The sequence below is a fragment of the Trichomycterus rosablanca genome, chromosome 6, assembly GCF_030014385.1.
Source record: "Trichomycterus rosablanca isolate fTriRos1 chromosome 6, fTriRos1.hap1, whole genome shotgun sequence".
Lineage (NCBI taxonomy): Eukaryota > Metazoa > Chordata > Actinopteri > Siluriformes > Trichomycteridae > Trichomycterus > Trichomycterus rosablanca.
In genome coordinates, this window is record NC_085993.1 from 51267999 (window position 1) to 51289828 (window position 21830).

The 21830-nt window shown below is 42.9% G+C and overlaps 1 protein-coding gene across 2 annotated transcripts in view; it reads left to right on the forward strand.

The window, feature by feature from the left end:
• The first annotated feature begins 846 nt into the window (after positions 1-846).
• Positions 847-21830, forward strand: part of pde4ba (phosphodiesterase 4B, cAMP-specific a) — a 217289-nt gene continuing 196305 nt past the window's right edge. For both annotated transcript variants that reach the window (XM_062998065.1, XM_062998066.1), the window contains exon 1: positions 847-884. The gene's annotated coding sequence lies outside the window, so the exon portion shown is untranslated. The remainder of the gene's footprint in view (positions 885-21830) is intronic.

A 21830-nucleotide genomic window follows, 5' to 3' on the forward strand; every position in this document is an offset into this window, starting at 1 on the left:
AAACCTTGTGGAAAGCCTCCCCAGGAGAGTTGAAGCTGTTATAGCTGCAAACGGTGGCGACATCATATTAAACCCTATGGATTAAGAATGGGAGTCACTCAGGTTCATATGCGTGTGAAGGCTTCAGTGACAGGGGCGTGGCTTATACACACATAATTTGCATATCAATTTGCATACGTTTAACTGAGCGCCTCCTCAGACTCCGCCCCCCTACAGCATGCCAAGCGTGGCTAATAAGCGCGTAATTTGCATATCTATTTTGCATACCTTTGATGACGGCTTCCCCAGACTCCGCCCCCATAGCGTGCAGCACGTGAATCTACCGTTAGCGAAAATTGACGGGGCGTGGCTAATTGGTGCTCATTTGCATATTGGCTTTAAATTTAAATTTGAAAATTTAAAAATATTCAGCCGTTGGAGTTTAACGGTTTTTTTGTAACGAACGTTTGGATTTATATCGACTGCGGTTGAAGTCGAAGCGCCAGTGTTGAAGGAACGGAGATGGAGGTGTGTGTGTGTGTGTGTGTGCGAATTCTGAATCTTAAACAGTGTGTGTGTGTGTGTGTGTGTGTGTGTGTGTAAAGCATGTGAAGGAGCAGCAGCAGGAGGAGGAGGAGGAGATGGTGGAGGTGGAGGTGGTGTTTAAACGGACAGCGGGGCGGGCAGGAGGCTGGGTGACTGGTTGACAAGAAAGCCCGCTCGGTCGTTGTGTTGTCGGATCTCCCGGTAATCCAGGATTCGCCCTCGGTTTGTCTTTATCCACACACACACACACACACACACACACACAGTCGTGCGCAGCATCGGTAGGATTCAGCATTCAGGGTTCGGTCAGGATTTCACACAGTGTTCCTGTCGGAGTGAAAAGTGGAGTCTGCTCTGAGGTAAGCTTTGTGTCCGGGCTGCTCCGCCAACGCTTTTGTTCTATTGTTCTGTCCTAAAATGTGAAAATCTGCCTTGTATCGTGCTGTTAGTGCTTTATTCAAACCCAGAGCTGGAGGATTAGAGTCACGGATCAGTGCTCGTGTATGGAACGATCCTGTGTTTATGTTAATGATGTGTGTAGTGCAGGTGAATGATAAACTTGGGGTGTCACATGCAGTCGTGGTGCAGTTTACATACATTTAAAAGAAATGTACACTGATCAGCCATAACATTAAAACCACCTCCTTGTTTCTACACTCACTCCACTTACCATATAGAAGCACTTTGTAGTTCTACAATTACTGACTGTAGTCCATCTGTTTCTCTACATGCTTTGTTATCCCCTTTCGTGCTGTTCTTCAATGGTCAGGACCCCCACAGTACCCTGACATGGTGGTGGTGTGTTAGTGTGTGTTGTGCTGGTATGAGTGGATCAGACACAGCCGCGCTGCTGGAGTTTTTAAACACCGTGTCCACTCACTGTCCACTCTATTAGACACTCCTACCTAGTCGGTCCACCTTGTGGATGTAAAGTCAGAGACGATCGCTCATCTATTGCTGCTGTTTGAGTCGGTCATCTTCTAGACCTTCATCAGTGGTCACAGGACGCTGCCCACGGGGCGCTGTGTGGACGATTCTCAGTCCAGCAGTGACCGTGAGGTGTTTAAAAACTCCAGCAGCGCTGCTGTGTCTGATCCACTCATACCAGCACAACACACACTAACACACCACCACCATGTCAGTGTCACTGCAGTGCTGAGAATCATCCACCACCCAAATAATACCTGCTCTGTGGGGGTCCTGTGGGGGTCCTGACCATTGAAGAACAGCATGAAAGGGGGTAACAAAGCATGCAGAGAAACAGATGGACTACAGTCAGTAATTGTAGAACTACAAAGTGCTTCTATATGGTAAGTGGCGCTGATAATATGGACAGGGAGTGTAGAAACGAAGAGGTGGTTTTAATGTTATGGCTGATCGGTGTATATATCATGGCAGTCTGGGAATGAATTGTGACTGAGTGATTGAAACACATAGGCCTTCTTTTACATGAGCTTATTGTGTGTATTTTTAACAGAATATACATACATTAACTTAGCCTAATGGCTAGAGCTTTGGGCTATCAACTGAAAGGCTTAGAGTTAGAATCCCAGCTCTATCATGCAGCCACTGTTGGGCCCCTGAGCAAGGCCCTTAACCCTCTCTGCTCCAGGGGTGCCGTACGATGGCTGACCCTGCGCTCTGACTCCAGTTTCCAAACAGGCTGGGATACGCGAAGGAAGAATTTCGTTGTACTTCTGTATAAATGCGTTGTATTTGGTTGTGCACAAAAAGCTGCTATGTCTTTCAACTTTGTGGAACGGCCTTTTAATTCTGTGTTAATGATTATGATCTACTTGGTGATTGATTGTTCAGAACCCTTTCCATGGCTTTGCAATGGTATACGTAAATCTAAAAAGATCTGTACATAAAGTGAATCGTGTATTTTCACGAGCCAGAAATGTCACTCAGAGCCATTTGGGACTTCAGGTACCAAGGCCACTGTCTGTATAATTTAAAAAACATGAAGCAGTGGTGCCGTCGTCAAGGTCGGGATTGAAACTCCCGGGTGCTTTAGAAGCTTTAGGGTGCTGACTTTGGAGCATTTGTATCCATATCACAGTCTTTACACAGTGTGTATGTGTGTGTGAATCCTACAGTTTCACTGTACAGAAGCGATGATGGAGGTTGCGTATCGAAACATGGCTTTAGGATTTAACTGAAGAGCATGGAGAACATGTCTACCAATAAGGAACATCAGTACACTAACCCTTGGTCATTCATTCACTTTCCTTTAGTAACTGCTTTGTCAAGATTGTGAAGGATCCATTGCCACCACCGACCACATCAAAAAGGCAGAGTGTCATTTAAAGACTCATGTAGTACACGTAGGACTTGGTTAATTAATTCTAAGAAGTTAATTATGGCTTCAGTGTGGATGTCATTCATTCATTTATAAACTTGTCCTTAGTAAACTACTCATTCCGGTTAGGTGGGCGGCACGGTGGCTCGGTGGGTAGCACTGTCGCCCACAATGACAAGGTCTTGGGTTCGCTTCCCAGCTGGAGTGGTCCGGGTCCTTTCTGTGTGAAGTTTGCATGTTCATTGCAACAGTTTAGGGAAGGTTCTGTGCTCCTGTGCACAAAGCGAGCTCTATAAAGACATGAAGAAAAGCTTGATTTAAAGACCCTGACCTCAGCCCCGCTCAACAGCTCTGGAACGAACCGAAACATCAGTGCCCAGCAATACCAATTCTTTTTCGACCGAACAGGCACAAATTCCCACAGACGTACTTCAAAGTCTTGTGAGAAGCGTTCTCAGAAGAGCGGCTGTTCCTCTAGATAAAAAGATAGACACGCAAATGGTCAGGTGACCGAATACTTTTGACCATTTAGTTTATGTTTAGCCCTGAAATACAAGACCTCAGGGTTCAGGTGCAGTTCAGGTGTCAGGAGTTGCTGTTATCACATTTAACACATTATTTATGAATACAGTACAGTTATTTACACAGTATCTGACTCAGGTTTTAGCTTCAAAATGACACACAGACATGCAAATACATTTCAACACTTACACCGATCAGGCATAACATTATGACCACCTTCCTAATACTGTGTCGGTCCCCCTTTTGCTGCCAAAACAGCCCTGCAACTGTGATGCTCTGTGTATTCTGACCCCTTTCTATCAGAACCAGCATGAACTTCTCCGGCAGTTTGAGCTACAGCAGCTCGTCTGTTGGATCGGACCACACGGGTCAGCCCTCACTCCCCACGTGCATCAATGAGCCTCGGCCGCCCACGACCCTGTCGCCGGTTTACCACTGTTCCTAATGCAGAACCGGGACACACCCCACAAGAGCTGCAGTTTTGGAGATGCTCTTACCTAGTCGTCCAGCCATCACAGTCTGGCCCTCGTCAAACTCGCTCAGATCCTCACGCTCGCCCATTTTTCCTGCTTCTAACATCAACTCTGAGGATAAAACGTTCACTGGTGCCTGATATATCCCCCCCACTAACAGGTTCCGTGATGAAGAGATAATCAGTGTTATTCACTTCACCCGTCAGTGGTCATAATGTTATGCCCGCTCGGTGTATTTGCTGTGTAAATGAACACGTGTTCATATTAAAAATTAATAGCTGTAATTAAGTGTTATTGTTAAACATATTTTTGCTAGCTCATTTGTTTTTCTAGTTAACATCGAACCATCACCTCATTTCAGTGTGATTCATTTGTTTTACTGTAAATTGCTCATTCAGCTTCAGTGATGAAGGCGATTGTGTTTGTCTAAAAGACTGACGCTCACTCAGCCATCTGTAGATCATTTCAGACAGACTCTGTTTTCATTATTTCATGACTAAGCAGTTATTCGCATCAAGAGCGGACGCGTCTCCTCTGAGATTATATATCTGTTTATATAGCGAGCCCTCAAAGTGTAAAAAACTCTACATTCATGCAGGTAAAAGTGAAGCACATTTCTCTCCCTCTACCAATGCTGCAGACCTCCACCCTGATCAACACACACCCCCTCCGACACGTGTGCAGTACCCAACCGCTTCTTTTCACCTGCAGGTACATAGTACGGGTACATATGATGATTTGTATTGCGCTTTAAAAAATCACGCACCGATCTCCATTATCCCCCGTCTCTGTACAGCACCATCGATCAGCCAGCAGAGGTCGTAATTGCAGCACTTATGAGGAGCCCTCTCCGGTATCCCCACCCTCGGACAAGCCAGTCGTTGTCCATTTAGGTATCTGACCTGCTGGTAGCAGAGCTGAGATTGGAAACCAATGTCACCTTTTTTATATGTAGGCAGTAGGTACAGATCAGTAGGTAGAAACTGATTTACAGAAAACTGGTTTACAGAAGTTCTGATTGTACTCACTCTCTCACTCACTGTCTTAGCCGCCTATCCAATCAGGGTCGTGGGGAGGTGCTGGAGCCTATCCCAGCTTTTCAATGGGCGCAAGGCACTCAGTAACACCCTGGACGGGGCGCCAGTCCATCGCAGGGCAGACACACACACACGCCCATTTACCGGAGCCCTCAGAGGAAATCCAGTCAGACACAGGGAGAACATGCAAACTTCAAACAGAAAGGACCCGGACCGCCCCGCCTGGGGATCGGACCCAGGACCTTCCTGCTGTGAGGCGACAGTGCTACCCACCGAGTTCTGATTTTAGAAAAGGAAAATCCATTTTCAGACAACCCTCAATATACCTAGCAAAGAATAAAAATGTACAAAATCAATTTCTGAAAAGGTTGGAAGGTTTTGTAAAATGACAGAAACAAACATCTGAGATTTTTGTTTATTCTCTTGAACCTTTATTTAACTGACACAAGTGCAAGGAGTATTTTGGAAATGCTTTCGGCTACTTGATTGTTTTGTTTGTTTGTTTATTAAGATTTTAACGTCATGTTTTACACTGTGGTTACATTCATGACAGGAACGGTAGTTACTCATTACACAGTCGTGGAAAATTTTGTATCTCCAGTTCACCTCACTTTCACGTGTTTGGAATGTGGGAGGAAACCGGAGCTCCCGGAGGAAACCCACGCAGACACGGGGAGAACATGCAAACTCCACACTGAAAGGACCCGGACGGTCCCACCCGGGGATCGAACCCAGGACCTTCTTGCTGTGAGGCGACAGTACTACCCACTCAGCCACCGTGCCGCCCTGATCGTATTGTAAATATATAAAATGTTAAATTTGATGCCTGCAACACATCGGGGCAAAATAAGAATTATGATGACAATCACCTGTTGACATCGCCAGTTTTAAATAATTAATCAGTGGGCCAGTGATAGCTCAGTGGTTAAGGTACTGGACTAGTAAACAGAAGGTTGCCGGTTCAAGCCCCGCCACCACCAAGTTGCCACTGTTGGGTCCCTGAGCAAGGCCCTTAACCCTCAATTGCTCATTGTGTAAGTCGCTTTGGATAAAAGCGTCTGCTAAATGCTGAAAATGTAAATGAAAATGTAATCATTAATCATCATTATTAATTTTTTTGAATCTCATTACTAGCCCTAAATTGCCCCATCCCCACTTGCCCCGTCCCCTCAATGTGTTGCAGGCCTGAAATGCAGGAATGGATGTAAATTAACAAATAAAAGCTGACCAGATAAAACATAAAATATCTCAGGTTCATCCTGTCTTCAATCACAAAAAAGTCAAAAGTGAAAGTAACTGATTTTATTTGCATTTTCCAAACTGTCAACATTTTGATCGTATCGTACGACCCTCACACACCTTTTCAGTTTCAGATTAAAGCTTTAAAATTAAAGTAACCCCTGAAGGGATAGTACGTGTGTACTCTACACTTTGTGGATGAAAGAAAGGTTGTTAGTTGCTTCACGTGTCTTTTTTGCTATGAGTTCTTAAGAAATTCAAGATTATAGTAACAAGAGCTATTTAGTATGTATTGTACTCTGTGATATAACTGTTATCATAATTAGTTAGCCATCAAGCTGTTGACCTACTAGTAAAAATAGTTAACCGAAAGTTGGTCTGTTGACTTTGGTTTATGTCTCCTTGTTTTAGTTTAATATTAGCATTTGTATTAGTATAGTTGTTGCGCTACATTACCCCAGTCATGCTTCCCCGTCCATTCTCCTGTGCATTGTTGACTCAGCATTGCTAGCCAAGATCACACAAATATAGAATTTATAGTTGCAATCAAAATGATTAAACCCCCACTGCAAATTAGGTTTGTTAGCAAAATTTACAAACGTTCATGTTTCTGCAATAAACCAATAAGACAAGCACAATTTAAATACCTCAACACAGCTAATATAACAGGTGGTTTATCCAAATTTTAATGTCTACTGCAGTCTCAGATTATTTAACTCTCTGATTAGAATCCCCCATAAAAGCACACATTTGCAAATCAGGTGTTTTAAGGGCTTCATTAGTTGCATGAGTTGTTTTTAACAATGACGAGCCACTCACTTGGAACTTTCAGACACAATCTGCACAATCTGAGCTGTGATGCTCATGTGTTTATAGAGGATGAGATACGTATACTGAGATACTGAGATGCTGAGCTGTGATGCTCATGTGTTTATAGAGGATGAGATACGTATACTGAGATACTGAGATGCTGAGCTGTGATGCTCATGTGTTTACATTTACATTTTCATTTTCATTTTCAGCATTTAGCAGACGCTTTTATCCAAAGCGACTTACACAATGAGCGGAACACGATGAGCAATTGAGGGTTAAGGGCCTTGCTCAGGGACCCAACAGTGGCAACTTGGTGGTGGCGGGGTTTGAACCGGCAACCTTCTGTTTACTAGTCCAGTACCTTAACCACTGAGCTATCACTGGCCCTGTTTATAGAGGATGAGATACGTATACTGAGATACTGAGATGCTGAGCTGTGATGCTCATGTGTTTATAGAGGATGATATACGTATACTGAGATACTGAGATGCTGAGCTGTGATGCTCATGTGTTTATAGAGGATGAGATACGTATACTGAGATACTGAGATGCTGAGCTGTGATGTGCTTGTGTTTTCTGAGAGATTTTTTAAATGGTTTTCATGCCTCGGTTACTGATTCTGTTTTCTTTATGGCAGATTTGATCTCGTCCTGTGTAAACATGTACTGTTATTTACATTTACGGCATTTAGGAGACACTTTTATCCAAAGCGACTTACAGTACTGTGACAGTATATTGTCCAAGCAGTTAAGGGTTAAGGGCCTTGCTCAAGGGCACAACTATGGCAACCTGGCAGTGGTGGGGTTTGAACCAGCGACCAGTGACCTATTATTTGTAATAATCTGGCAGAAATAGTCTGCACCATGCCAAGCAAGGAGACTGACGCTGTAGATAGACCAGTATATGGGCTCCTCTTCTAATTATTAAGCTCCAATTATTAACCACTGCTAATGACTGTATAAAATCATTAATATAAAATAAAAAATATCTCTCAAACAGTTTGGGAAAGGCCATTTCTGTTACAGCATGTCTGTACCCCAGTGTGAGGTCCTTAAAGACATGGTTGGCAGGTTTAATGTGTAGGAACTCCACTGACCTGCATACATCTGACTTCAATAATCTTTACTGAGATGAATTGGGATTCTCTTCGAGAGCCTGGCCTTCTCGGCCATCAGAAATGCTCTTTTGATGGAACAGGAACGAGTAAGAGACATTCCCAAAAGAACTGAGGCTTTTGTAGCCACAAACAAAGGAAGGCATCACCATATTAATGGCCACAACAAGCATATGGTTTGGTGTCCACACACTTTTGGTCCTATAGTGGACTTTGCAGAGGGGAGACTTGGTGTTGCGAGTGTTTGTGAATGAGTGATGGTAACTGCTCGTGATAGTACCACAATGTTCTGGCCGGTATTGATTTTCAGTGCAGCATTGCAGGCTTGATGCTGTCATCTCGCCCATCATCAATCAGAAGCTGGAGCACAGCTGGAACCCCGGTCGGGCAGGGTGAAGTGATTGCCTGATGGATATCCATATGGTTTTCCAACACAGTTGCAAATTGATGAGAATTGATGTGAGCCACGATGGGTGAAATGTTACGGTCGCAGGTTCTTTCACAACCTCAGCTGTATGAAATCTGATGGAAATGCTGTTGAGATTTTGAGAGGTTTTGGATTTGACTGTTTTGTGGAAACCATGTGTGGGTGTGTGGTATTTATTTTTATTTATTTTTATTTATTGTTAATGCATTTTCCCCCTTTCCAATTTTTACCCAATTGCGTTATGCTTCCTCTCTACTGGTGCTGAACCCCGCCCCTGATTGAGGAGAGCGAACTGACACACTCCCCCTCCGACACGTGTGCAGTAGCCGACTGCATTTTTTTCACCTGCACGAGTCAAGTCAAGTCAAATTAATTTATATTTTGCTTTTTACAATGGACATTGTCTCAAAGCAACTTTACAGAATCCAGAACCAACAAACCAAAAACTCCTATTGAGCAAGCTGAGGGTGACAGTGTGTGTCAGCCCTGTGTATGGAGAGCCACACCCTGATCAGCATTATTCTTCGACTCCCATCAATCAGCCAGCAGAGCTCGTAATTGCATCAGCCTGTCCGGCTTCCTTTTTGGATGAACAACAGCCAGTCGTTGTTCATGTAGCCGCCCAGCCCAGCCGGATGGCAGAGCTGAGATTCAAAACGATGTATTCGAAATCCCAGCTCTGATGTGCTAGTGTATTTTACCGTTATTTTATGATATTTATACTGGGGGGAGCAGCTCTGTTCATTCCATGAAGCCAACCTTGAATTTCCACCCCTATATGACCGTTCCTGTTTTATTTATTCATATATACGTCATTTTTATTAACCCCTTTATCCTGGGTAAGATTTTGGTGTAAAAGATATTTCACAAAATCATCTGTCTTGTAATATTCAGGTCTATTTGAGGAACGAAACTCGAGGACACCTACATATTGCATGCATGCATAATTTATGATGACTCCAGGCAGTTTAGGATTATGACTCTCCTCAGAAGGAGTCATTTAATTTCAGTACATAACAGTATTTCACTCATTTCTTTTTTTTTAGGAATCGGACACATTCACGACGTTACATTTATAGGACCTGTGTGGAAGGTTGTGGCCTCTGGACGAGCGATTTAAAACCCTGTATCTTGTATTAATTGAATTGTACGCAGCAGAAGAATTGCTGGTTACGACTCTACAGATCTGCTCACTGACCTTTACGTTTACGGGGTAGTTATGCAACACATTTTCTCAAAACAGGCTGATGGTTTGTTTCCTGACCCGCTGATACGTGTTGGGTTCTAATGTGTCGTGAAGAGCTACTCTGCGATTCCTCACCCATGATTCATCCTGCACACGAACAGTCAAACGGAGAGGCTCTGCTAGATCGTGCAACAAGTTTACAGTGATTTATGATTTCTTACTGTTCTGAAGTGCCACCTCGTGCCTCGTGAGGTTGTTTTTAATGAAACAGTCCAGGGTTAAGCGGGTTATTTTTCATTCTTGATGATGATGATGTTATTCCTGATGATCTGTACTTTCCTTTCTCTTTGTGCTGATCCATATTTTGCTCTCGTTACGTACCAAGCCATTCGGGGGTGTAGTAGCTGTTATCGACTCAGTTATGTTATAATGTTTTGCTCTCAGAAGGGATGGTAGTGTAACAAATCAATAAAGAAGCACTTGGAGGTTCTACAATTACTGACTGTAGTCCATCTGTTTCTCTGCATGCTTTGTTACCCCCTTTTATGCTGTTCTTCTTGGTGTGTTAGTGTGTGTTGTGCTGGTGTGAGTGGATCAGACACAGCAGCGCTGCTGGAGTTTTTAAGTACCGTGTCCACTCGGTCCACCTTGTAGATGTAAAGTCAGAGACGATCGCTCATCTATTGCTGCTGTTTGAGTCGGTCATCTTCTAGACCTTCACCAGTGGTCACAGGACGCTGCCCACGGGGCGCTGTTGGCTGGATATTTTTGGTTGGTGGACTGTTCTCAGTCCAGCAGTGACAGCGAGGTGTTTAAAAACTCCAGCAGCGCTGCTGTGTCTGATCCACTCATACCAGCACAACACACACTAACACACCACCACCATGTCAGTGTCACTGCAGTGCTAAGAATCATCCACCACCTAAATAATACCTGCTCTGTGGGGGGTCCTGTGGGGGTCCTGACCACTGAAGAACAGCATGAAAGGGGGTAACAAAGCATGTAGAGAAACAGATGGACTACAGTCAGTAATTGTAGAACTACAAAGTGCTTCTATATGGTAAGTGGAGCTGATAAAATGGACAGTGAGTGTAGAAACAAGGAGGTGGTTTTAATGTTATGGTTCATCGGTGTATATTGTGATATTGGTTGGGAAGGGGGGGGGGGGGGGGTAGCTGTGACGTACAGTATATACTGTAATGCATTAAATGCAATTAAAAAATTGCCAGTCATCTTTTTCATCCAGCGTACGTTTCTTCCTTCTGATCGATGAGACCAAAACTAACCACCTCTGAAACGGTTCCTTTGCCCTATCCATCAGAGAACTCTATTCCTAGCTGCACTGTATACCTATCTGAATATTCAATCAACACCATGCCCATCAACACTGAATCTAAATAATAATAACATGCATTCATTACATGACCAAAAGTATTGGGACACCTGTCCATGAGCTTGTTGGACATATGGCAGTTGTAGCCTAGTGGTTAAGCTGCTTGACTAGTACTCAGAAGGTCCAGGTTGTCACTGTTGGGCCCTTGAGCAAGGCCCTCAACCCTCAATTGCTTAGACTGTATAATGTAAGTCTCTTTGGATAAAAGCATCTGCTAAATGCTGAAAATGTAAATGTTAAAACTTTCAAAAACAAATGCTATTAAAACTGACTCACCTCTGTGTGATCTGTTCACAAGCTTGCTTCTTACAAGACTTTGAAGTATGGCTGTGAGAATTTGTGCCTGTTCAGTCGAGAATTTGTATGGCCGGGCCGTGACGTTTGGTTTATTCCAAAGCTGCGGAGTACAGTGGGGCTGAGGTCAGGGCTCTGTGCAGGACACTGGAGGTTCATTGTAGAGCTCGCTTTGTGCACATGGGCACAGTCATGCTGAAACAGGAATGGGCTTTGAAAGCATATTACATTCTTTTATATTAATTTGTAACACAATTAAGTGTAGAAAGTGACATTAAAAATCAAATAAATAAATAAATATATATATTTATTTGATTTTTACACTTTAGCAACTCTTGTGAAACATGATTTCATTAATAAGAAGGGGTTAGGCTGTGATCATGCCAATGAAACAATAAATAAAATGATCAATTTCAACCAATCAGACCATTCTTTACACTATGTAAAATAGGGTAGTAGGCTGTAAAATAAAAGATACATGCTGCACAACAGGCAACAGAAGTCCTTTAAAATGCACTGGTTTAGCGAGCAGACCTGGTAGAACATCAGGTCTGATAGTACAGCAGGGGTTTGGCATCAGGATTCAGTGTGCGTTCACTGCTATCATACCCGGGAAGTTCCGAGAGCTCGAGTGACACTCCACGCTGCATCTTTTCAGGAGCTGAGCCGGCGCATACTGGTTAAGTACAGGAATTACGTGCGAGGACAGAAAAAGCATTTTCTCCAGAAAGCAGCTGGTGGCAGATGATGCATTAGGACCCAGACCGCCGTCCTGCTTCACGCTGCCTCTGCTGTCAGTTTGCTTTCAGAGCGTAGGAGCCAGCGGAAAAAAAAACCACACAAATATGTAATTTATTGGTTTCGCTGCTGCTGGAAAATGAACGTATTTTAAAATCTGGCAAAGAAAACCGTGTACGGATTTGAAGTCTTGGATGGATTTTACTGTGGGCGTGTGTTCATGCATGTGCTTATGTATATATGTCACTTTAATTTTGAGTCAAACTGTCAGGCGGAACAGTTGTCGCTTTGTCAGGGTTGAAATATAAAACCTACACGCTCTATTTATGCAAGTATGTAAGAAAAAAGAAGCTGCTGGAATACAGGTTACTGTCCACAGACAAGCCAGCTTTACAGCCTCATTGTCTGAGATGTTCCTGCACATCAACAAGCCTCTAAAATCCCACTGCTTTTAATCCCACTCGCTTTTTCAAATAATTAATTTATGCTGTGGTTAATTATGTTGCACATGTCGTTCCTGAATGTCCTACCTATTTCATTTAGGAGTAAAATATGCTGTAAAATGTTTCGTATATATATTTTACTTCATGTTCATGTTTTGCCATCATGTTTTTCCTGGTCTGGGTTGTGTTGGGTACGGTTTCTCCAGAACCACTGGGTACGATGCAATAACACAGCCCAGACAAGATGCCAATCCATCATGGTGCCTCAACCCTTCCCACCTTTCTGACTTAGGGATTCATATCTGTATGTAGATGCCTGACTGGTCAATAGCACCACTATTTGATTGGAACCTCCAGCCGTAGTAGACCTGCAAGTATTCAAAAGAGACACCACTAATGTTCAGCGGTGCACTCTCAGTGTCGGTCCCAAGCCCGTATAGAAATAGGAGGAACTTGGTATCTTAAATGTATACTTAATAATTAATGCTAGTACTGTGAACTGCCTATTATGCATTTCCTTTCCAGTTTCAGGGTCGTACTTATAACATTTTTAATTTTTCTTCTTACTCCGCTTTCCGGCATCTTTCTTTCTTCGCTATGAACGTCTTTGCAGCTCCAGTGGAATTATGGGATAGATCATCGGACCGTAAGTGTGCATCGTTTGCATACTCAAAAATGGATGCAGCCAATCATTGTCCGAGTAGATGCCCAGCCTGCCAGTAGCAGAACTGATATTCAGACTCACTAGTTTGAGATGTTAGGTCTGGTGTGCTAGCGTGTTTCACTGCTGCGCCACCCAAATACAAGCAGTCTATTACTTGTTAGATAGATAGATAGATACTTTATTAGTCCTGAAGGAAATTAAGGAATTTACTAGGAATTTAAAGTTACCCATCATGCCATCATGCTGAATTATAGCCGTATACCTTCAGTATGTCTCTTTGGCTACAGACGCAGAGACTTTTAATGACAAAGAAGACGGAGCAATATGGATTTGTTTCCGTAATGCTGCCCCCCTTCCATAAGCAGTGGAAGTTAGAGAGGCAGCGCTTGCCAATTTTTCAAGTGCTGTGTGCGGCTGTGCCAAGTTTACTGGTGGACGACAGTGGAATAGAACAGAAAGACGTTTGCAAACAGCAGCCATGATGTACACTAATAAACAGATGTCTTATTTTGGTTTAAAAATGTTCCTTGTGTTTACTGTAGTATTTTTTTTTTTATCTGCCCTGTACATTGTGTTTGCCCTTGCATTCTGTGTTGCGCCCTGGTCCTGGAGGAACGTTTTGTTTCTGTATGTTCTTGAATGTTGAATCTTGGTAGGCGTGGCACCGTTTAGACACATATTCTGTTGCATACATAGCAGCTAGGGACGATTTCAGCAGCTAGTGCACCTTATGCTTTTTTTGTGGGTGGTGGATGAAAACCGGAATATCCTGAGGTAGACCACATGGAAATGGGGGAGAACAAGCAAAATAGCCAAAACAGAACATATGTAGAATGAAATCACTCACTCTCACTCACTGTCTTAACCGCTTAGGGTCGCGGGGGGTGATGGAGCCTATCCCAGCTTTTTAAGGGGCACAAGGCACACAATAACACCCTGGACGGGGTGCCAGTCCATCGCAGGGCAGACACACACATTCACCTATAGGGCAATTTAGCGTCTCCAATTAACCTGACTACATGTTTTTGGACTGTGGAAGGAAACCCACGCAGACATGGGGAGAACATGCAAACTTTGCACAGAAAGGACCCGGACTGCCCCTCCTGGGGATCGAGAGCTACCCACCGTGCCGCATGATGATAAGTATTCCTTTCAGCGGATCATTTATCTGCATGTGCGAGTTAGCACAGTTTTTATGTCAGATGCCTCTCCTGACACAACCGTCCTATTTATCCGGGCTCATGACCAGCACTAAAGGTGCACCGATATGTCAGCCCAGGCCAGGATTCAAGCCCTAGACCTCAAGCCTTGTGGCTTTTTGCATCACATCACTCCAGATCATGAAGTAGAATTGTAGAATGAAATGAGCTGTTTTATTCAGCAGTTGTTCAGTTGACCGTGTGAGTGTCAGATTTTTTTTACACCATCATTACATTTTTTTCACTTTTAATTTGTGACGCTTGATTTGTCAGGCTCACGGCGTAAAGCAGCTGGTGTCTTTGTAAACAGAAGATGAGGCAGCAATCAGACCGATTACCGACTGCATTGCCAGTTCCCACCTGCAGTTTTTTTCTTCCCTGGTATCTAGAGACGGCAGTTTCTGTATCACTCTCACAGAGTCAGAGGAGGAATTTCAGTCTTAGCTTCACATTCACTCAGAAACCTGCAGTTAATCTGTAAGTGCAAAATCAGAACTGATTTAAAACTGAGGTTGTGATTAGTGAAAAAAATCATTAACATTTACCTGTTACAGTGGTACCTTAAAACTCGACGTCAGGTGGTTCTGGGAGGGGTGTCTAGTTTAAAAGACGTTGAGTTTCGAGGTATTTTCCCCCATAAGGATGTTTGGGGAACCTGTTAATGCGTCCATGGTCCCGTTGAACTGCAGTTATTTTAGTCTCATGTAAAATAATGAGGTTGTTTTTGATACTTAAACACTGAAAATAACACAAATATAATATAAACACACTGAAATACAATTACAAACAGTTAAAACTCAATTAAAATACAATAAAAGCTGCAATTTAGCTTTACTTCTTTATTGTTTCCTGACGCTTCTTAATGGTGGAGATGCTCGATGTTGGAATACCGTATTCCCCTCAGCACCGGCGCATTCACATGAGAAAGGGCCAAAAATCTTTCACGCTGGCTGTGCCGGTATTTTAACAATACGCATTTTAGACTTTCGGAATACCTGATTCTCACCATTTCTCAGAAGCTGGAGCTGTAACACAAGTTTAAAAGTGAAACAGGGAGGAGAATCCAGATAAACACAGATACATGTGGAGCTGTAACCCTGGATCTGACGCTTATTCCACACTGATGCAGATTCGTCTCGTATTCACACCTTGATGAGGTTTGATGACGTCGAGTTTAAGGTAACAAATATATCGACATTTATAAAATTACCTAACTTATCTAAGAAATATATATATTATGACAACAACATCAGGCCAGTTATCAGTGGTAACACTGCTTATAAGTTTTTTGGTTTGGTTTTTATATTTATACAGGGTTCGATTCCCAGGTGGAGCGGTCTGGGTCCTTTCTGTGTGCATGTTCTCCCCATATTTTTGTGGGTTTCCTCCGGGTGCTTCGATTTCCTCCCCACAGTCCAAAGACATGCAGTCAGGAGAACTGGATATACTGAACTGCTCTAGGTTTGTGATGGAGTGGCGACCTGTCCAAGGTATTTCCTTCCAGTGAATTGCACCCACTGTGACCCTGACCAGGATAAAGCGGTGGTAAAACAGACAATGAATAATGAATATACAGTATATTTATAGTTTTTACATCCTCTGCCTGCTCTGATTTAGTTTTAGAAGCTTCATCTCAATGCAAGCCCCCCCACACTTAGTGATTATTCATTAGTTTTAACACAATCACAGAGGAATTCAGTATCCTCGTCTGTGCCCGCTAATTATTCATCACTGCTCTATTTGCACTATGAAAGAAGGTGATGAATGACAGGCCTGTAGTCATAAATGTAATGAATGAAAATTAGCACCATGTTTATAGCACTGTGTGTCTGTGAGACCTCGTCAAGAACGTTGCTACTTTCACTGGTGGTGCTATTTAACCAGGCTCAAATGGTTTTAAAGCCACTAGTTTAATTGATGCCGCACATATTAATGCACTCTATGCATACCAGATCTGTCCAGGCTAGGGTTAACAACAACCACCCCTAGTACTGTTGACCAGCAGGGTACCAGTGGAAACTTTTGGCCATGGGTGAGGCGAGGGGGTTTAAATGTTCTTCAGATGTTTAGGACGGCCAGATGAAGACCAGTGATCCGCTGTGGAGACCCATAACAGAAACAGCAAGGATAACAATAATACTGTAAATGGCCAAATGTACAGCATATGGACAAAGGTATGTGGTCAGCCCTCCTAATTATAAATTTAGGATGGTTTAGCCACACCCACTGCAATCAGGTGAATAAAATCAGTTAAATAGGGTGCATGTTGTAAAGGCAGGTTTGTGCCCCTGTGCACAAAGCAAGTTCCGAAAAGAGAGAAAACTGCCCCGCACCCCTCATTAAACAATTTTATTCAGCATCAGTCGCCGATCTTTGGACTGAATGGAGCACAGATACACTTTAGAATAGAGATGACCGATCGGGGTTTTTGGCACCGATTCCGATCTCCGATCTCCTTTCAGGGACATCGGCCGATATTCAGATCGGGGGGGGGGGATTAGCAGTAAATAAACTTAAAAAGAGCCTCACAGTAAAGATAAACCGGAGCAGCGTGTGTGTGTGTGTGTGTGTTTGTGCCTTTAGAAGAGACGCTTTGTTCACAGTATCGCTATAAGTGATTCATTGATTCATGAGTTGATTCGTTTTTATGTGAAGCGTAAGTTTCTCTTCTCAGTTATCTCTCCGTGTTTACTGTTATTAATTAAATGTCGTGGTTTTAAATAAACACCAGCTACTACAGAACATTCTGTGTGACTCTCTTACATTAAAAAGCTTCATTACACTGTTATTACCACAGATCTGTAACCGAGTCAGACTCGTTCCGTCTAAGGAGCTAAAAGTTTTCTAAAAGTTCAGCAGAAGATCCTGAACTAACGAATTTGGTAATGAATAAACTTTTGCCTCGGATTGGCTCTGTAACGTTTTCTGTTCTCATCTACATCACAAGTAAGAACCGCTTACGATTTACCAAAGTGAACCAGGAGTTTATATAACGTGCTGATAGAATCGACTCAGATGTGACCGGGTTGAATTATCTTTTTAAAGTAAATATTACAATCAGCAAAATTACATCGTAAGAGCTTTCACGATGGTTTCTGTACGATTGTTGATGAATGGTGATGTGATGGTTGGTGCTTCGTAGCTCAAAGTCTGGATCAATCCACTGAGCTGTTAACTTAACATGATCTTTATATAGCACACGATCGAATCGGCTACTTTTAGGAAATATCGCCAATCGCCGATAGCATATTTTGATTAAAAATCGGCCGATACCGATTCGTAGCCGATCGATCATCCCATCTCTACTTTAGAACATTGTGAAATACCTTTTCAGAAGCCCTACATTCTTTTTCATGTGGTTGAGCTGATTGAGGTGGTAAAGAAGCGAAGTGACCACATTTTACTGGCTAATGGAAATACAGCGATTGGTGGCACTCTTTTCCCATCTCTGTGCAGGCGCCATCAATCAGCCAGCAGAGGTCGTAGTGCATTAGTTATGAGAGAGTCCCTATCCGGCTTTTTAGTATCCCGCCACTATATGAACAACAGGCCAATCGTTGTTCATGTGGCTGCTCAGCCCGGCAGGCAGAGCCGAGATTCAATACAATGTATTCGAGAGCCCAGCTCCGGTGTTCTAGCGTGTGTTTTTACCGCTGCGCCACCTGAGCGGCGACTCCTGACTAATGCTGAACCACATCAATACTTTTTACATTTCTTTAATAATTGGTAAATGTTGTTTATGTTAGTTTTTTTAATTGTGTACAGGGGTCATATTAGCTAAGGTTGCTAACAGGGACCTGGACAAGAGACAAGAGAGGCACTTTGGCTACAAACAAACTGAATATGTAAATACAGGACCTGATTTGTTCCTCAAAGGTAATTTCAAGACGTTAACTTGGCCTGTAAAAAGAGAACGGATTCACAGTTTTACACTTTTGGTTACATTCATGACAGGAACGGTAGAGATTCAGTTCACAAGTTTATATCGAACACAGTCATGGACAATTTACCTCACTTGCACGTCTTTGGACTGTGTGAGAAAACCGGAGCGCCCGGAGTAAACCCACGCGGACACGGGGAGAACATGCAAACTCCGCACAGAAAGGACCCGGACCGTCCCACCTGTGGACCGAACCCAGGACCGTCTTGCTGTGAGGCAACAGTGCTACACACTTAGCCACCGTGCTAAAGCTGAAGTTAAACTGCTACCTTAATCACAATGGTGGACAATTTTCAGCCTCCGTCTCAGCACACTGATTCTGTGAACAGCTGTTTCCACTAAAATCTGAGCTTAAGAAGAAGGAACGTTAGCTGATTGTCTGATGATCATTTAAAAAAAATCGTATGTAAAAGAGTTAATTGCACAAAATGAGCTCTTTATGAGCTGAAAAGCCCTGAATCGTTTCTACTCACAGCTTTTCATTAAAATGAATTCAGCCTCGTGTAACTGTAAAACCTACAAACTCATAAGAACATTCGGTAATTAGATTTTATTATCTGTCTGTCCTGGAATAGCTTTATTTTTCAGTAAGCTCTACATGATTAAATGTGTTTGGCAGTTTAAGTGGAACCAGGAGCTGTTTTTCTGTGTAACGATGGTCGGGATGCCCGCAGCCGTATTTCTTCCCACTCGACTTAACCGGCTCCTCTTTCTTTCAGGAACGTTTCACACTGCGTGTTATCCAGTTCCAATTTAAATGTAAATGTAAAAAAATGTGGTTTGTCAGTTTGCTGAGTTCATTTATTCCTGAGAGGCTCTTAATAAAACATGTTCAGACATAAACTCACATTTCTAACATCTGTATTTACGAGGTCATGACAGTGGGTGGGTGCCGAACATCTCTGTGGAGTTTGTGGGTTTTTCATTCACCTCCTAAAACACAGGAGGGGGTTTGGTTGCTTTACATTGTTCCTTGGTGTGATGAGTGAGTGAACAGGCGATGCTTTGCAATGGATTGGTATTTTCTCACCTTGAGTCCAGGGTTTCTGGGTAGGCTCTGGACCCTGATGGGTTAAGTTAGAGGTGATGAGCTGAGATGGGGGCTGAGAATTGGGTGTGTAAAAGAAATAATATGCTTTCAAGTTTGTGGCCACAAATTTTGGGGATGACACAATGCACTAGGTTCGATCCCCCGTGTCTGTGTGGGTTTCCTCCGGGTGCTCCGGTTTCCTCCCACAGACCAAAGACGTGCAAGTGAGGTGAATTGGAGACACTGAATTGTTCATGACTGTGTTTACATTTAAATTTTCAGCATTTAGCAGACGCTTTTATCCAAAGCGATTTACACAATGAGCAATTGAGGGTTAAGGGCCTTGCTCAGGGACCCAACAGTGGCAACTTGGTGGTGGTGGGTCTTGAACCGGCAACCTTCTGTTTACTAGTCCAGTACCGAAGTGTAAAACATGACGTTACAATCCTAATAAATAAATATACATATATACAATATTTATTAAAAATAAATAAATAAACAGTAGAGATGCATCGATTGATCATCCGGTGACTAGAATTAGCCGGTTTTTAGCGTGATCGACCATAACCAGTGACCGTCCGATCAGTTTTATACATCGATCGGCCATAACATTAAAACCACCTCCTTGTTTCTACACTCACTGTTACTGACTGTAGTCCATCTGTTTCTCTACATGCTTTGTTACCCCCCTTTCATGCTGTTCTTCAATGGTCAGGACCCCCACAGAGCAGATATTATTTAGGTGGTGGGTCATTCTCAGCACTGCAGTGACACTGACATGGTGTTGGTGTGTTAGTGTGTGTTGTGCTGGTATGAGTGGATCAGACACAGCAGCGCTGCTGGAGTTTTTAAACACCTCACTGTCACTGCTGGACTGAGAATCGTCCACCAACCAAAAATATATACAGCTAACAGCGCCCCGTGGGCAGCGTCCTGTGACCACTGATGAAGGTCTAGAAGATGAGCGACTCAAACAGCAGCAATAGATGAGCGATCGTCTCTGACTTTACATCTACAAGGTGGACCGACTAGGTAGGAGTGTCTAATAGAGTGGACAGTGAGTGGACATGGTATTTCAAAACTCCAGCAGCGCTGCTGTGTCTGATCCACTCATACCAGCACAACACACACTAACACACCACCACCATGTCAGTGTCACTGCAGTGCTGAGAATGATCCACCACCTAAATAATACCTGCTCTGTGGTGGTCCTGACCATCAGCCACACACATCCACACATTTAACAAGACATTTAGAACAGTGAATGTAAATGTAAGAAACACTGTGATTTGGTTTATTTGCATTTTCCATACAGTCCCAACATTTGATTTAGGATTGTATGTAAAGTAACAAACTGAACTGTATTTATTCCCCCTAATTGAACCGTATATTGTGTTCTTGTTTGCTTTGGTTTGTGGAATAAGCATAAGGACGATCAGACCTCATCTTTAATCTTTTGTGCTGCTGATTGAACTGATATTTTCTGAGAAGCACTCATGCACAAACTCAACTCAACTGGATCAAAAGGAAAGTAAACAATGATGCCCTGTTTACCCCCCGTACTGCGCTTATACAGCTCTCAGAGCGACGGCAGGGTCGATTACGGGGAAATCAGAGTAATCAGACTCGGTTCAGTCTCAGGTTGTGAACCGTCACACACACACACACACACACACACACACACACACACATATCGTGTTTAAGACTGTGGGGTCTGTTGAACAGTGTGACACTGGAGAAATTCAACACTAGAACAGTTTCCTGTAGAGAAAATTTAAACAACCATCACAGCGAACATTCAGAAAATAAAAACACTAATTAGATTCATTTAATATTTAATGAATATATGTAATATTCATTCATTCATTCATTATCTGTTTTACCACCTCTTTATCCTGGTCGGGGTCGTGATGGGTCTGATTCATTGGTGTGGGGTCGCCAGTCCATCACAAGGCAAACACACACATACAAACACACACGTAGGGCAATTTAGTAGCTCTAAGTGGTTTGACTAAATGTCTTTGGACTGTGGGAGGAAACCGGAGCACTTGGAGGAAACACACACAGACACAGGGAGAACATGCAAACTCCTTGCTGTGAGGTAACGGCGCAAACCACTGCCCCTTATATTTATCAACATCTACTGGAGGCCAATTATTTATCTTGGTATAAATGAAGTATCTGTCTGTCTGTCTGTCTGTCTGTCTGTCTGTGTATCTGTCTATCTATCTGTCTATCTATCTGTATCCTTCTATCTGCCTGTCTGTCTGCCTGCCTGTCTGTCTGTCTGTCTGTCTGTCTGTCTATCATAACCTAAAAAATAACAAACAACAGACGGAAAATAACGAATGAAAACAAATGGATAAAAGTAGGACAGTAAAAAATAAAATGTTTTAACTTTACACTTACACACACTGTAGCTGTCGATGCTAATGTGTTTTTTTATTTTTATATTTCTTTACATTTATATTTTTCAATATATGTATGAACA